Genomic DNA, 17709 nt, shown 5'->3' with positions numbered 1-17709 from the left:
CCTTCGTAACAGCTTTTCCGCTTTCCTACAGATTGTGATAACATCGTCAGATGGGTACCGAAATTCACCGTACTTGTCCTTTCGCTGCATGAGAGAATGGTGGATGGAAGACATGGGCACAGTTAGCTGGGAGATACAGGTTTCACAATTCAAATATTCTTGTAGGCGGCATGCTATATGTCCCGCAATGAAAACAATTATTCTGTCCCCAAAAATGGTTGGCTCCGTTGGGTCCGAGAAGTAATCATGGTCAGGAAGGTCATCTTGGAGAATTCCTTCAGCTGTGTTGCTTCGTCCTTTCGATGTCCAATTTATGACATCTTCTGAACGAGGTTGTGTCACACTGCTGACATGAAGTACTGAGATGTTTTCAAGTGGAAGGCAGTTCCCCTTTTCAGAGGCTTCTACTTCGGTATTAACAATCCACCTTTTGTAGGCTGCTTCGAATTGCCTTGCGGTTGGGTTGTTGTTGTAGCCACCATGTGACCTTATCAAACCAAAGAAGAGTTCAAGATGGTCTTGGCTGACCCTGTGTGTGGGAAGATGCTTGACAAGGGACTTGGAAAGAAGGAAGTCGTAGAGCTGAATGATACTATTGCAGCACACAAGGAAGCCAAGGAATCCGGTTTTTCGGTTTGTCTGCACAAGAAGTGGCCCAGATTTTCCACATTCACTTTTACGAAGAGCACGTATGTAGGATGTAGCCATCTGGAACATTATTCGGGCATCTTCAATATTTCCAGGACACAGCGGCTTCTTCCAACATTTCTGGTGAACATTTACAGAGTTTAGGACGTCAAATATGTTGTTAATTATCCTCAAGAACCTCTCAGTTCCTTTAGTGTTTTCAAATCCAGGTACACCCAGGTCTCGACACTCACTTATGGCATCTGCAACTGATGTGCTGAGAAGCTCTGCAGCAAGGCTGACCTTCATGACCTGTTCTTGAAAATGTACATGTGCTGTTCGTAGTCTATTTGCTGCATGAAGTCCCTCTTTCTGCTGGATTGAGTGAAGGGCTTCAATGTGCTTCCACGATATTTCATGCCCATCTTCGTCAACAAACGACTTGAAGTGGCAGAGTGCGTTCCTCACCAACTTCAACATGTGGCACGCATCAAGAAAAACACTTATAGGCATCGCCGTGTTGGGGTGTGGAAAGCTTGTGCGTAAGCTGTCGTACTGCAGTGAGCAACCAAGGTTTTGAAGCATAGATAGGTTGGCTGCAGCACCATCACAGGTTAGGGAAACAACTGTCACGCCAGCGTCGTGACAAAGCGACAACCCTTCGAGTACAAGGTTACTTCGTTGTTCTCCGGTAATCCCATCAACCAGAAAGTAGCCAATGGGTAACTTCCACTGTTCACTCAGTGCAACAAGCAGCATCACGAAAGCTTCTTTGGCAACTACGCTGGAATCTTCACAATTTGGCCCAGCAGTTGCATACCCGTACGTCCTCCTCCCATCCCACTCAATGTGTCTTCTAATGGCCATTTCGTCAACCATAAGGCTGCACGCAGTTTGTACTCCTTTCTTTGAGTTAATGACAGCCTTCATTTCCAATGCAGACAGTGCTTCCTTTGAAAATCCAGCTTCTCCATCAATCGACTGGTACCACTTTTTTATAGTGCGTGGATGGGGCAAGCATGTGTCAAACGTTTTACGAACGTAGTTGTAGGCACGCGGTGAGTAGAAATGAAGGGTGAGTGCAAAGGCACGCAACTCAGGGCTATACTGATGTGGCAAACTGGTTCCTCCCTTTTTCGCTACTTGTCGCATCAGCAGATCTTTGTTCGCCCCAGCAATGTTTTCAAGACAGCCTGCATGTTCTTCAAGCAAAATGTTTTTGGAAGTCAAATCTGATATGATGTGCTGCAATTTAGCAATCTTCTGCTTTGTACGGCGTTGGGCTTGCTGCAATGCCTTGATCCGCTTTTTGCTGATGGTGTTCAGATTGCCAATTCGTCTTACTTCTTTTTTGAGGAAGGCTTTCACAGGTGTGTCCTCAGCTGAGTTTTCCTAGGACAACATGCAGGTACCTTATTGCATAGACTCCACTGGATATTCCGGCAAGTCACAAAACGGAGCATGCGTACTACTTCAGGTACTGCGACCTTTTGCAGATTCTGGTGACATGCATTTATATTGGCTTAATAGTACAATTAAAAGAAAATCCCTCATGACTCAAAATAGGGAGAAGAGTGTGCTGGTACTTCATGAAGGGAATTTGAATAGAGCACGGAGAATAAGTTGCCATATGAGCAATTGCACCTAACTTTAGATATTTTCTCAGTGTCAACATGCACGTGAAACAAAATACTTACTTCCTGTGGTATATAGACTATACTTACCGAATAAAGAAGAGATTTGGCTTTGAATCGTAGCAGCCGCAACAGGTGACAAAGTATCAGGCATGCAAATCACAAGGACCTCATGGCATTGTGGTCGATAGAATCCATTTTTATTGGCTCAGACTGAGTACAATTCATTGTAACATGTATGAGGGTTAGTAAGAATCATCAGCATGCACAAATGCCGAATGAACTGGACAGTTCCCCATGACATCCAACTGTCTGCAAATACACGTATTTATCTAATTTTTTTCCTTTGAGGGCACTTCTTAATGCAAAAATATTTAACCTCGAACTGCACTATGCACAGTGCATTATTATTTGCCCCACCCAACAAAACAAATATCAATAGTTACCCGTATCAATAGTTACACACTATACAAGTGCATCATGAAAAACCGACCAGAGTGCTTCGTAATAAGAGTGCTACACAGAAACTGGAGGCTACCTTTGTGGCACAAACAAGTGCTGCTCTTGATGTACCACATGTTTGTAACTCAAGTATCTTTTTATCATTCTCTTCGTGAAGTGGTCTGACCAGTTTCTCGTGATGTGACATGTATATGTCAGCCGCAAATGTAACTGAGTCTGTTCAGCAGGCATGAACAGCTATGGACACAGTTGTATGAAATCTCTGTATGACGCCTTAGCGACTCTCCAGAAGTTCAGAACAGAACAGTATGAGGAAAGTAGTAGTAAACATGTAGACTGCGTCCTAATATTACTCTTTACTAGGGATGTGCCAGCCGAATCCACGAATCCTCAAATCCACGAATCGTAGGCAGGGATTCGAGATTGGGGAATCCGAATCCCAGTGCCCAAAACGGCGAATCGAGTCTTTCAAATCCACTGACCACATTTGGTTGATTCTTTTATAAATTGGCGCCTCCGGAGTCCGCCGAAAGCCTCATTGACCGACGGGTGTTTTCTTGTTTGTTTGTTTACATTGCTCTGGAGAGTTCAGGCTGGAACTGTTACATTGCAAGTTTAAAAGTAATATGGTTTTGCTTTTGATTGTTGCTTTAGCTTTATGGAAATAATTCAGACACGAGAATTTATGAATTTTTCGTAGTCGATGAACAATACGTTAGATATACTATATGGGTATACTTCCACCCTAAACTGAACTTTTTTTTTTCATTCAACAAATGTGTCATATTCTGCTTCAAAGCACTCTCAAGTAGAAGTCTTTTTTTTTTCTTGGCTTTTCAAACTCTTTTTAAAAAAAGGATTTGAAAGATTCGAGATTCGTAAGATTCATGGATTCGCAGAAACTTCCTGGGATTCGGATTCGCAAGATTCTGGATTCGTCCCATCTCTACTCTTTACTATACTTCATTCCCAGCACTGTGTCCACCAGAAATTGCAGAACATAGCCATAGCGTGGAACTGAGATTTCAGACGTCCGTGTCACAAGTTGTAACTAAAGATATTGCATCTGTTTCCTATCAGGTACTGCCAGTTCACGACATAATGTATAATATCATATTCAAGTGTTATGTTTATGAGTATTACCCTTACCACGAGCACGCCTCTGCTGGTGCTTGGGCTGGTAAGGGAGGCAAGCGGGGAAGTGCCCTGAAAAGGTCAGACAGATAGGAGCATAAATGAATAGTGCATCATAAAGATGCTCAACTTTGTAAAGTCCGCATACCCTAATTCATGGAGGAAAGAAGCCAAAGGAGAGAGTGGCTGCCATATAGCTGTTGGTTGAACAAAGCTCCTCTCTTGGCTAGCTGCTCATGGGCTTCGCTCCCTCTCCCCCCCCCCCCGGCCTTTGTTTGACCAACACTAATGGCACCACACTACATCCCCTAATTTACATTGCCCATGTGGAGTAACATCAATTCCGCCACTTTTTGTCCTCCGTTTCCACCACACCTTCTCCAACCAAGATAATGTGGTGCGCTCCCTCCTTAGGTTTCTTTATTCCTTGCTTTAATTATAGCAGTTAACCTCCCTTGCATGCAGCACTTAGATACTACAAAAAGTGCAATAAGACTTACTACAGACGACAGCCTGGATGACTGAACGGATGGCCCAGGTGTCCCTACTGAACTTGTGTCATCAGTGAAGCTCTAGAAGCAAAATACAAAAGATAGCATTATGCTGAAAAGACGTTATTGCTGCAACAAGATGCACAATTTATGACACCTAAACCAACAGTCAAAACCCACGTACCCACAAGTTAAATGACAGCCCTAAGAACTGCATGCATAAATACTTATTGCGTAGTCTGTGATATGTCTTACCAGTGGGTCATTTTGCTCGTCACATATAAGAATATGTGTGCAGTCAAACCCAGTGCTGTCCTATAGATTAAGAGAAGGGATATTGTAATGGAAAACTTCCCAAGTTGAGATGTTAAACAGCACCATGACAATGTGCATGCGGAGTTAAGTGAATAACTCACCCCACTGATGTCTTCTTGTACGTCACCCACCGATATGTCCTATAGAGGGGAGGAAAAGGATATAGATACGAGTGTGTTCAACGAGCGAGTGTCAGGAAAAAATATTTAAAGAGAGCAATAAAAGAAAAACGAATGCTACTTTCCTGCTACTTGAGTAACAAACGGGTGATACTCCTGACATAGAACCTGTTTGTAACTCAGGTAGCAGATTCAAATATTTTTTTCGTGACACGCTCTCGTTCAACAACCTGCGTAAAGGACAGCAATTTGGACTCCCTGTACTTCAAAATAAGACAGTTTCTACAGGCATAGACTCATGAAAAGTTTTATTGAAGCGACTCCACATAAAGAGGGTCGCCCATGCCATAACGTACGTGGTTTCAGAACCACTGCAATACGTTTTCAGGAGATTTTTAGCACTTACCAAAGCAGGTGAAGGAGGCACAGAAGGCATATCCGCGACCTCGTGCACCTGTAATATGAGAACAACTGTGATACTCAAATGTATACTGCCTGCGACACAGTTGTTCGAAATCTGGGTTCTACCACTGTGAAGCCTTTCTGCAGTTCCTGGTGAACACCATGGGGAATGAAGGAGTACACACTGGCAGTGGGACCTAGTTTAACTTTTTGCTACTACTTTCCCGACACAAGTTCGTCCAGGTCTCACGGGGAGCCGCATGGGCATGACACTGAGATTGAGACAACCATGTCGCAGGCATATACTGTTCACATGATATATATATGCTCACATGTCCTGCCTCTTGTGCACTGGGTTCTGGCATGCTCACTCCTGGCATGCTTGACTGTTCCTCAAGCAACTGTGATGAGATAATAAGAAGATGTGCTGTTTATTATAATACACATAATGTCACACAATGCTTGCCTCTTGTGCGCTGGGTTCGGGATCGCTCACTCCAGCAACTTCTGGCTCCTTCCCAAGCAACTGGAGGCAATGCAGCCACCGATAATTGACTACACCATTGCATTTTGTTTACGATGCCTACCTGCTGAACCTGCAGCGAAGGAATGGGGACAGCACCTTCACGTAGACGGACCCGTGTTAGCGAAGTTCTGTCGAAGTCTTCGTTTCTGAAGTGCTTCGAGCAGACCACGCTGTGTTTTGTTGGCACAAAGTCTGGTCTCCCGATCGCATGTTCCCACGACAATCGTAGAGACGGTTCTCGAGGGAAGCTAGGAAGTGTAGTCGGGAAGTGAAACTACAACTGAAAGCACATTCCAAGTGGCGTACTTACTGGTGGTATGTTATGCCAGATGCTTTGCCAGCAAACGTGGAACGGTTACTGCAACCCGGATAACAACAAAGTACCATGTTCGATTATGGATACGCCATAAAAAATTCGGAAGACTGATGAAAGCAAAACACAATCGCGTCTGAACCCTAATCCCGACTTTGGAAAATCTCGCCGCCGGCGAAGCAGACGAAACGGGGGAGCGAACAGGCGGAATGATCAAAACATAAGGAAAACAAACCAGCGGGGCATATCATTGGATGATGGCTCCGTGACGTGGGTCCATGACAAGATGGCGGCGTTGCCACAAGCGATCGCTTGAGGGTAGTTACAAAAATGGCGGACATATGGCCCCCCTGTGTTCCCACAACTGGTTCTCCCCGCACGCTGCTCCTTGTGTCAACGAGGCCCGTCATTGGATAGAAGTCCGAAATCTCCCCCACCTCCGGTGACTGCAATGCAGCTTTGCTACACGTGCGAGACACGTGACGTAGGTGCTCTCCGAGTAGGAAGGAGACACTCGCGCGGATTATGCTCTTTGAATGGCATTGTTTCGTGTTAAAGACGCTCGCTAGAAGTAATTAATTTCATAATTGGATATCGTGAGCCACGTTCTTTCATGGAGCATAATAACTGGAAAATATTCGTGGAGCCCTTTAGTGCCCTTTTAGGGAACCAGTATCGGGAAACAGTAAACACAGCTGGTTGATAGAATGCAAAATCCATGTTGAATAATATTATACTATGTTCCATGATAGGCAAGCCTGAGCGATGGGCAAGACACGTAAGCAAACACAAACACGAAGGCTCAAAAGCTCAAAACACGAAGGCTCATTATACTATGTGTACTTTTTAATGACTAAAAAGACAAAGCAACACCCTCTCCCTACTGAGTGGGAACAATCACTGCCAACACCTGCCAACTCCATTTCAGGCACTGAAAAAGCAGAAAAATTCATAATTCTAAAATTGATGAAACCGTGCCCTGGATAAAAAAGGTACAAACGACAGCACATGTTCACCCGTTTTTACCCAGCACTGGGGTTTTATCGGTTTTAAAATGAATTACCGACCTGCCAAGTTTTTAACTTTGTTCAATTGCATAATCAATCTGATTTTGTAGTGGTGACCGCACAACAGTGTGCCACATTTTGTAAAATGTCACAGTAGTATGTTGTAAAAGTGTGAGTATCACAGTAGTAGCCTAGCAGTCCCTTGAGCCCCTTCTTTTGCAGTAACGCAATCAGCTGTATAGGAGGGCCAAGGCATGACTGCAAACACTTCCACTGCAACCAGCAGGGCACAGGTATTTGGTGATCACGCCAGATGTTCGTACACTTACTGTGACGGTATACGGAGTGCCTGTTTTCTTTTGGCTTCTGTAGCATCGTCCCCTTGCATACAAAATTCCAGACGACCTGAAAGAAGCAAGCAATCGAATAAGTTCATGACTCCTGAGTTCATGAGTATCGGAGTTCTGCAATGTGCAATGCATGTGTATGTGACCAAACATGTGTTCACAACAGGTGGTGGGAAAGTAGACGGTGCTGCTGCGTAGGGTCTAGAGACAAAGTGCATAGTTTACAGACAGTCATCCACTGCAAAACAAAAAGCAGGACTCTATTACAGTGCTGTGTGACTTTGGTGAAAAGAAAAGTGATGAATAAATGATGACGCCCAAAGGAACGTCATTTTACCTCTTCGCTTTGACGTAAGAAATGTTAAGTTACAAGTCAGTTACCTGTGGCACATGTGCTCTTTCCTTTTAGTAAATTGTGCATTACCCACGTGCAGCACGTTTTTCACACGTCCGTGTTACGTCGCAATCACAGTGTAGGTGTGCCTCACTCCTCGAACGCGCCGCTATACGTTATGACAGTGCACTCTTACTGTACCTAGCGTACATGCTGTTGGTTGCAATCGTTGCCGACTCGACGTATGACTCCGTCAGAAAGTTGTAGGCGCGTGCTGCCTGCCGCTTGGAGCTGCGATGCTCGGCAAATGTCCACAGAATTTTGTCCGTGATTGTGGGGAGAGCCGTCAAATTATTCACCCATCCCGCAGTGGGGGTTGCTTCAGCCGACAGCAGCTGAAGCTGCGTCATAGGGTGCGTCTTCTGGCGTTCCGCGTCACCTCCTTCACATTACAGACACTCCGGTAACAGGTACCGGATCACACACAAGCGATGGCAGAAACGAAACTGCTTGGGGTCTGCATAATGATGGCGGCGCAGCTGATCGCGATGGCGATACGACACGCTGTTTTGTACCACCTATCTCGACACAATTGTCACACTGACGGTCAACCTCTAACTCGTCGTTCGCACTTAACTCCGATTCACAACCACTTCTCTCTCCTGATGCTCTATTCCTTTGCAAATTGTGTATTGATGGTTCACTATACTCTTTAAAATCTCCCGTTTCAGTACTTCAAAGTCACTGCGGTCATCTAGTGACAATCTTGCAAACAACTGCCTCTCCCGCTTGCTCAAAAGCGGGTACAAAAACCCTACCCTCCACTGACAGGGTACGGCTAGAGCATCAAATGAATTTTCTACAAACCTCATCCACTCGGGCGTAGATGATTCATCTTCCGGAATTTTAGAAAGGAGAATGTTCAACCTGCTCAATGGGGTCCGAACCTCTACGAATTTTGGATTTGCCTCGGTCTCTACTCGGTCACGCAGCCGACGCGTTTCGGCTTCAAGCTGTGCGAGGTGAAGTTTCATGTCTAGCAATGTCCATTCCTCTGCGACCGACGCCCTCATTCTAGTCCCACCACGATCAATTTCAATGGCAGCCATCAACGCGTCATCTACCTCCAACTCCTCCCTGCTCCTCATGTCGCCCCTGCCTATGCGCTCGCTATACCCTTCGGTCATAGTATGCACTACACTTCGCAACTAAAGAAGCACCTACCCTGTAGTGTGCTTCCGGAGCTTGAGTTGAGGTCTCCGATGTCCACTTATCCTGACACTCGAAATTCTCCCCGTGGCTAGAATGGGCTCCGCGTCCTCTGGTCGGGTTGTTGCGTCATCCCCTGTTGTTGCCCTGCCTTTGTGTCCTTTCGTAGAAAGCCGACGTAGCATCCTGTCGACTGCGCCAGATAAGTTCGTAGGGTTCTTGAAGTGGGTCCGCAGAGTCGTAGGAACGATTTGCGGGCACGACGCTACGTCGACACGTTACGAAAAGAGGAGTCCACGGGGGCTTGACGTAGAACACCAACAATATACATTTATTACAGGGAACTTCTAGTTACAACTACTAGCCTAAGTGGCAGCGAGACCATCAGCAATCAACCCCGCTAACATGCACGGGTCCTTTTTCTAACCAATCAGTGGACACGAAGCTGATGTCAGTATTAACATACAACAATGTGTGGCGAAAGTGAAACCCCTCCACACAAGCACTGCATCAGTTCAATTACAGTTGTGCAGCCTGATAAGCGGCAACTTTCGTCGCAGCGTTTCAAAGCAACGGGCCCCGCAGGGTAAACCCAGGATACCTGTTGTCCAGCCTGGCCCGTCGTCACTCTGTCGCTTGCATGATTATAACCTTCCCAATGTCCTTGGAGACAGCTACGCTAAGTATCGACGACGGCGACCAAAAGGGTACCTTAATCCCATGATGTCTCTTGGTGCAGGGTTCCCATGTCGGTGAATAGGGCGCACTTCAGAATAAAAGTCGCCGACATCACCAGCAAGAGGTTGCGTGCCTAACACCTGACATGGCGCAGTCTACAGGATCAGCAGAAGATTCATCGAGTACCAAGGCAAGATCGTTTCATTTTGTTCGGTCCACGATTTTCCACTTTTTTTCGAAATTCAGTCAATCAGTTTTGGGGCATTGCCCGAAGACCAGTGTAGAGTTTCTCAAGTACCGTTAGTTTGTTATCCTATACTGTTTACTGTAACTCTTTCCCGGAGTAGGTTTTTGTGCAGCTGTGACCTTTCAGATGTCAGCTTTGTTACATGTTAGGACAACTCGCGTGCCATTTCACGAGGCTAGAGTTTCCTTTTCATTCATAACTTCTCGTTCCTTTTTAGTCAAGGGAGTAGTATTTCTTGTGTCGTTCCAGAGCATTTTTGCGGTGGTTGAACGGTGTTTCACCCCCGCTGAACGTTCAGCAATTCACGTTCTTTTTTGCGTTTGGAACTAACTGCACACAATAGCGTTAGTCCAACATTATTTCGTTCCACGTGACGCGTAACGAGATAGAGTTACGGTGGAATCTTTTTGTCTGAGTTCCGTTGATAGTTTTCGGAATCCCTTTTGCCTGCTCTAGCAAGACCAAGAACTGCAGTTTTCCTATTGAGTAAATCGTTCATTGTCCTTACTTCATGTTAGCCTACCGTGCCTTGTTAGAGTAACATGTCTTGCGAGTGCCGGACTTGGACCTCTTTATGGGTCTATCTCATTCCATGTAATCGTATAGCATGCCCTGTTAGCGTAACAAGCCATGTGAGAGCATGATTGTGAGTTCGTACTGAAATTATTTTTTCTTTTCTTGTATTTTTCCTCCGAGATATCCGAAGACGCGCCATCCATCGTTCACTGTTATCCAAAAAAGTAGACATTAACTCCAGAAGAGGAGTAAACGGATTGTCCCATAGCGAACCCCTCCAAAGGAGTTTTTTTTACCACTTCTAGAAGGAGTAAGCATGTACTCCTTCTGGGCTGTAGTAGATATGCTCCTTCGATGGAGTTCTGTAGCCCACATGATATACCAAATGAGGAGTGAAATATGAAATACCGAACGAGAGAAGTGCAACACGTCAGTTTGGCACCACAGAACAACGAACGTGAAAGGGACTCTGACCAGAAGTTCGACAAATCTTTCGTTTGCATCTATTACGAAGGTATAATATGCCTCCAAGCCACACGCGAAGTATTTTGGCTGTGCGCGGCGGCAAAGTTTGCCAAACGGCGAGCTGAAAACCAGCTTCGCTTTTCCTCCTCAACTCGCGCAATCCGGGCCGAAATCTAGCCTCTTTGTAGTGGACATCCTCCAATTTCCGTGTGCGTCACGAAAGCACGAGGTCCTCGTTTCATTGGGCGCCCGGACCGGAAGTTCTGTTGTTAGTGAGTTTGTGAGAGCGCCGGCATCCGTCCGGAAAGCGATCTTCAATATGGACGTCGAAGGAAGAAATGCGGAGACTTCGAGCACCGAACTTCTTTCTGACATTTCTGCCATCGAGAAGAAAATTCTGCGTGCTGAACACCTCCGTAGGCTTTCGAAACGTCGCCGATGCCGCGAATGCGAGACGAAGTTAGAGCTCTACGAACATCGGTCACAGATGGAGCAAACGGCATGAGTCGCCTGTCTTCAGGTAAGCGATGAGCTTTTTAACGCACACTGTGATCGAACACGTAAACGTTCTCTGAAATTTCGTGTTCTGATATTTAATGCGCACTTGCTGTTCATGGTGCCGGTGTGGCTGGTGTGTCATAATGCCGAAGGAGATCGAATGCTTGTGCTGCCAGGAGCTCGAAAACACTGCCGAATGACTGCAGTATGAGTGCATTACAACCCACGAAGATTTCCAACTTCTATGCTTCAATACGACTGTCCTGAAGGTCGCATATTGAACTCCGTGGGCAGCGCGAACCTATGAGCGACTATATTCACAAGTAAGTCACATGTGTCCTTGTCGAACGATGTTAAAATTTGGGCGCCCGAAACTGGTTTGGTCCTGCATTAAAGTCGTTAAAAACTCCAGTACAGGGCGCAGCACGTAAAAAGACTGTACAGTACACAACTCTGAACTGGAGAAAACCAATAGTTTGTAATCGTCAGAGTGCTGTGTCCTGAGTCACGTTTTTACGTATTGCCCTGTGCATAAGGTTTTAGCGTAGGTTTTTAGCGATATTGAGTGTTCTTGATTGTCGATTCAGTGAAAAGTAAAACAATGTTGGTTTCGAAAAGAACACAGCATGTCTAGTAATGTACAGGGTGTGGGCAGGTAAACTGCAGTTGCTCTCAGGTACATGTAGAAATGACACTGCACACACACTGTACTGCAACCAGTTACCTATTTGCCTAAACTATGTTTTATGTACATCTGTGTAGACGATGCAGATACACTGCGTATCGCCAGTTTGCAAGGTGAGTATGGTACAAGCTTGGGAAAAACAAGAGCATGGTCATCCCAGCCTGTGCAGTGAAGAGGGTCTGGCAAGCCTTCCCACAGAAAATGCGACAGGCTTTGAGTACCCAAGATCCTAACTGGAGGTACCTCTTCGCACAGCTCGTCTATCGCGTTTAAAATAATTCAGCATCTGTATTTGGGATGATTTATAGCTCACAACACTAACACACTAGTCCTTTTTAATGAGTCTTGCGGAAAGATAGATGAGCACTCCTTTCGTCACACTGTGTACCATTGCTACAGTGAACAATTTCTTGAGCAAGACTGATGAACGAATGAAACACAGAGTCTGTCTTCCAAATATGTATGTTCCTTGTAACTTCCGTATTCGTTAAGTGACCCATGTTGATGTCCCCCCTCATGTAATGCCTGTGAGGGCCTTTGAGATATATTCATAAATAAATAAATATCAAAACCGGAAAAAGATGTAACACCTAACCTCTTTTTGTGTGAATGATAGATAAACATTCTCAGAAGACCCATGACTTGAAAACCCGAGACGAGGTAGGGACGATAACAGACAAACACAAACACTGTGTTTGTCTGTTATCGTCCCTACCTCGTCTCGGGTTATCAAGTCATGGATTGTCACCACCAGCTCACTTGCTACCTAACTTTCCTTTCGTTATCATTCTCAGAAGATTTGTACATAGTCACACTTTGGCTCATTTTGCCTAAAGCCTAGTTCCACCTCTTGCATCATCTCCACATCTTCAATCCCCAAAGCAGTACAAGGCTAAAGTAATCAGCTACTACATAAAAAGAAGGAGGGGGAGGAAAACAAAAGCTGGCACATCTAAAATTCGAAGAAACCCTGGTGCTTTCACGGGGCTACTCACGGCTCAGTCCTGGATCAGATCCCGATGGAAAACAGCTTTTCTGAGCCTCAGTGATAGATTCCCTTGATTGCACTGACTGTGAGGCACAACTCATTGGCTTGGTGGCAAGTGGGCTTGCGTCTGATAGTACAATTTGGAATAAAGGGAGCAAGGAACATCTCTCTACGGTCTTAAGAAGGATATCAACATTACCTGTCAAGGTACAGCATTTCATGTTGCTTTCAGTAAGTACAACACTCCTCATAGCAGTTACCATTCGTGTTGGGAAAGCATGCTGAAGTTAGCTCAGGCAGTGCATCCAGAACTGTGAATCAGGTTCATAGAGAGCACCTGGTGAGAGGGACAGCAACAGTGTCCAGTAAAGACTCTCCAGGAATTTTGCGCAGGTTTGGGGGTCACACCTTTTAATAGTGCTGATGGAAAGCAGGGTGTGTGAAACACTGACGTCTGGTAGATGAATTCTTGTTATTTATAACCAGGTACCCATGTTCTAGTAATCTAGAAAAAGCCTTGGCTCTCTTGGAGGAAATTGCTAATGAATCTGAGTGTCTTTTGTGGAAACAGGTTGTAACTGCCTTTCTATCCACCCTTCTTTGTTGCCCTAGCAAAAGCAAATATGTAATGCTGTACACCATATCTGACGCTAGCACACTAATTGCGTTGAGTGTTCTCGGGCTTCTGAAATGGAGCTACCTCGTACATACGCTGTGCCATGTCGGCAAGAACATAAATCAGACTGCCTTTACTTTTTAAATTGGCCCTTCAGTGCTTCATGTGACTGCAAGAATGGCATCCCCAAAATGATAGGCAATGAAAATGATTTCTGCAATGTATTGAGCTTTGTGAAACAACAACTATATTTGAAAATATATTCCAAAAGCCGGGTGACGACCTCATAATGTAGCGTCACGCCTGATAAAGCAGGATTCTAAGAACTTTCTAGGGCCCCATCGATAGTCATGTGCAAAGGTTACTGCACCATCAAAATATATGCCCCTTAGGACAGCAATGGTAGATTAATTCGGTCTTGGTTAGTTAAGCTAAGCACTAGTAGCCCTGGCAACGTCCCTTGTGTGCTCTTTTAGTCTTGTCCCGAGTCTTTTGTCTATCTCGCCAATGTAGGTTGCATCACGTTCTATGCACTCAACTTGATATGCACAGTCAAAATGCCTGATGGGCACAGTGCCCTCCAAATAGCGTATGAAATACGTTGGATGAAAGGAATGCGCACCACCGATTTGACTCCTTTGATGTTGTTTTTGATTGTTCTCTGTTGTAGGGATGATGCCACCTGGGTAGGCAATGAAACGTTTACTCTGTTCCTAATTGTTGTGTTAAGCCGGTGTTCTGAGTAAAGGATTTTACATTGTGATCTTTATTTGAATGATGATTAGTGGCGAGCTTCATACCGTGGGCCACTACTCTAACAATTGCTTATGGTAGTGTGGCCAAATGGAATAACGAGCCTTGTAAACAGTGTACTTGGAAATATATTTATTTATCTCTCATAGGTTGAAGAACCCAGTGTGGTGTTACATAACGGAGGGGCATGTAATCATACAAGACCGATCACCAAAAGGCCTTGCTTTTGACTAGATTAAAATGTGAAGCGATTGTAACATAACAAATGCTGCATGGTGGTGATATGATAGGTTCTCCTCACGAGTTGTTGCAACAGTTAGTTGAGAAACTGCATATCCAGTTAGCAGGATCAAATTTTAATTAGGCTACTTTGGCAAACACGCGAGCATACAGCACAGTGTCAAAAACCCTTACAAAATAAAAAAATACTAATCTACGTGTACCCAGAAATTAAGACAGTTCAAAATGCTGTGAACGAATTCCACTACGTTAGTGTTGCCTGAATACCCTTTTCTAAAGCCATGCTGGAATTTAAAAAAAGAAATCGACAGACTTGACTTGGTTGACAACGTGGTAGTACATGATGTGCTCCATCAGTTTACAGGGAACCCTAAAAAGTGGAGCTGATTAATAGATAGAAGGAGCATAGTTGTCACCTCTTCTGAAGACAGGAATCAGCTTGAGACCTATGTCCTCGACTCACACACATACTAAGCACCTTTCACACAGATTAACGTATCTTCGTTCCAGCTCTTTCACTTTCAGATGTTCATCTCTGTTGAGTGGTCTGTCATTCTTGTAATACAGATTGGAATTGAAATGCAGGTGCATAAGGGATGCTCTGAAAGAAAAGTGTTTGGTTTTAGTCCTCTTAATGTTTCCGAAAACGAAAACAAACTTCACGGTGACTATTCTTCTGAAATGAGCAATTCCAGGATGACAGCAAAAAATATATCTCGCCATATCATTATATCCACCTGGCACTTCAATTGAATAATGGCAGTTGAAGATGATGATGATTCAATTTAATGGCACATAAGCAACTCGGGCTATAGTGCGCCAAAACCATGGTAAAACTGTGACTTGTTAAATATCAGACGATTATACTAAAATAATATACTTTGTTGGTTGGTAAATTGAGATATAGACAAAAACATGATATGATAAAAATAATTGAAGAAAAGGCAATTGTTGGCTTTGTGTGACTGATGTCGAGTTTGCCACACTACGTGTTGAATAATAATGTACGCTGATATGCTCTAACATATAAAGTACAATCATACACACGCTCAATATGTGGTGGATATGTGAAACCAATATACACATACTTACATTTCAAACTTTCTTGAAAAAGGCAGTCCATGTCTGTCGGATTTGCCAGACTCTATAGAAAGCCAGTAAGCACAGTGTGCAAAGACTGTTTCATCTTTCGAAAGACAGCCGTCGGAGACGCAAAGAGCTATATCGCTTTATTTACATGCGCGGTAACTCGGGCTGTGCATCTTGAAATTGTATCCAGTTTATCGACGACAAACTTTCTATTGGCGTTCCGGCGTTTTGCGTCCCGAAGGGGCCTGCCAGAACTGATCTACTCGGACAATGCTTTGACTTTTCATCGAGCGGCTAAGGACATCAGAGGTCTATGGGAGCATATAAACAGCGCCGCAGTCAGAGACTTCTGCTCCACCCACAACATCAGGTGGAGGTTCATCGTTGAACGCGCCGCCTGGTGGGGCGGATTTTGGGAAAGGATGGTACGGACGGTGAAGGGTTGCCTTCGAAAGACACTGGGAAAGGCGCGTCTTGGATACGAAGAACTAGAAACCGTCCTCCATGAAGTGGAAGCCGCGGTCAACTCGCGACCACTGACCACCCTAACGTCTGACGTTGACGTCATCGGAACCACCATCACATCTTGAACGGGGTAGTGAGAGGACCTTCCTGAAAAGCCAGGGTCACATCCACGAACCTTTCTCCGCTGCACAAGAAGCTATCACAACGACAAAGTGCAACGTTACGTGCAGTGTCATTGCCTTGACAAGTCATGCGAGGATGCTAATAGATTGATTGATTGACTGAAAAAAAAAATATGGAGATATGAGACCCGACAAAGTCGGGTGAGGCTACTCCAGCGCACGTGAATAGGAAAGGGGTGCTCTGCAAACAACTTCGCACAATGTCTTTTATGCAGGAGTGAAAGCTAACGAAAGTTGCCTGTTTCGCTGGCTAGCGCTTCGGTTCACAAACTTCCAGCGTGTCTCCTCTTACTCTAGGGATGTTTGTTCTTGCTCTGAAGATGCAAACTGTGCATTGTTCTACGCTTGTGATCCGTGCAACGAACACAAAGACCGCTATACACACGCCAACAATATACCTCGAGCACCGTGTTCAGGCTTCGCACGCTTTTCTTGTATAATATTGGGCAGGTAACTCTGAAGCACACCCTGTGTCCCTCGCAGACAGCGTCACATGCAATTTTCAGGTGAATGATGATGATAATCAACTTTACAAAGAAGCATCTCCCGTGGGACATCAACCGCTTGTACAAAAATACTAAGGCAAGCTAAAGTACAAAGTATTGCAGAAATTGAGGAAGCAATAATCGGGCCGATGAGTAGCACCACCGCTAGCTTCCAAATGCGGCGCTGAGAAGCAGTGCCTGCGACCAATATCTGCATTCGTATTGCTGCCGTTATAGCGACGTCTTCCGTTATGAGGCTTCCTCAGTCGAATTCATAAAAAGATATAACACAGCACTTCTATTGGAATAAATGGCTCGAACGACATACATTGCCCCCGACTCAATAAGACGTTCGGTTCACTTCGGAAAAACGCTCCGTGAAAAGCGACATGAGTGTAGTCTAATACATATCTGAGGTCGTGTACGGAAGCAGTATTTCCTCCAGGAGTATATAGCGGGTCCAAGTTTGAAAAAGGAAACCTCTCTTTCTTTCTTTGGAACGTTCTTTCATCCATTACCGACAAATTGCCGGGGAAACTGTCTACTTCTAGTGGAAAATGCAAGGTCCCTTTCACAGTATACATCTAGACTAGAAACTAAACACACTTCCACGGCGTAGCCTGGGGGACTCGCGGTGCTCCCAACTCTCAACGGTGTCATGTATATCGCTCTGTGTTGATTGTTGGCTCGGAAGTGCAGCAAAACATTTGTCCCAGCGCGCCCTTTTTTCCCCAATTGTGTACTCTCGTTTGAAACGACAGGTAGAGATAGAGCCACAAAAGCGTTGACTTCCATGGAACCTTTTCACAACGACGAAACGCCGTTAATACCGACGCCACAGAGTCGGCACTTTGTCTGGGTTGTTTCGGATGTGACAGAAGC

The 17709-nt window shown here is 45.0% G+C and overlaps 2 long non-coding RNA genes across 2 annotated transcripts; both read right to left on the bottom strand.

Moving 5' to 3' along the window:
* Positions 1–2455: 2455 nt before the first annotated feature.
* On the bottom strand, positions 2456–4417 carry LOC135399827 (uncharacterized). The gene is made up of 3 exons (XR_010424422.1): positions 4358–4417; positions 3873–3929; positions 2456–2573 (listed from the first exon to the last, which is right to left on the bottom strand). It is a non-coding gene; the product is annotated as an uncharacterized LOC135399827 (long non-coding RNA).
* A 362-nt stretch (positions 4418–4779) lies between these two features.
* Positions 4780–5587, bottom strand: LOC135399826 (uncharacterized). The gene is made up of 3 exons (XR_010424421.1): positions 5517–5587; positions 5189–5236; positions 4780–4803 (listed from the first exon to the last, which is right to left on the bottom strand). It is a non-coding gene; the product is annotated as an uncharacterized LOC135399826 (long non-coding RNA).
* Between the last annotated feature and the right edge of the window lie 12122 nt (positions 5588–17709).

Source organism: Ornithodoros turicata, chromosome 7, assembly GCF_037126465.1.
Source record: "Ornithodoros turicata isolate Travis chromosome 7, ASM3712646v1, whole genome shotgun sequence".
NCBI lineage: Eukaryota > Metazoa > Arthropoda > Arachnida > Ixodida > Argasidae > Ornithodoros > Ornithodoros turicata.
The sequence above is the reverse complement of the archived record's forward strand: the minus strand, read 5'-3'. Positions and strand labels throughout refer to the sequence as shown.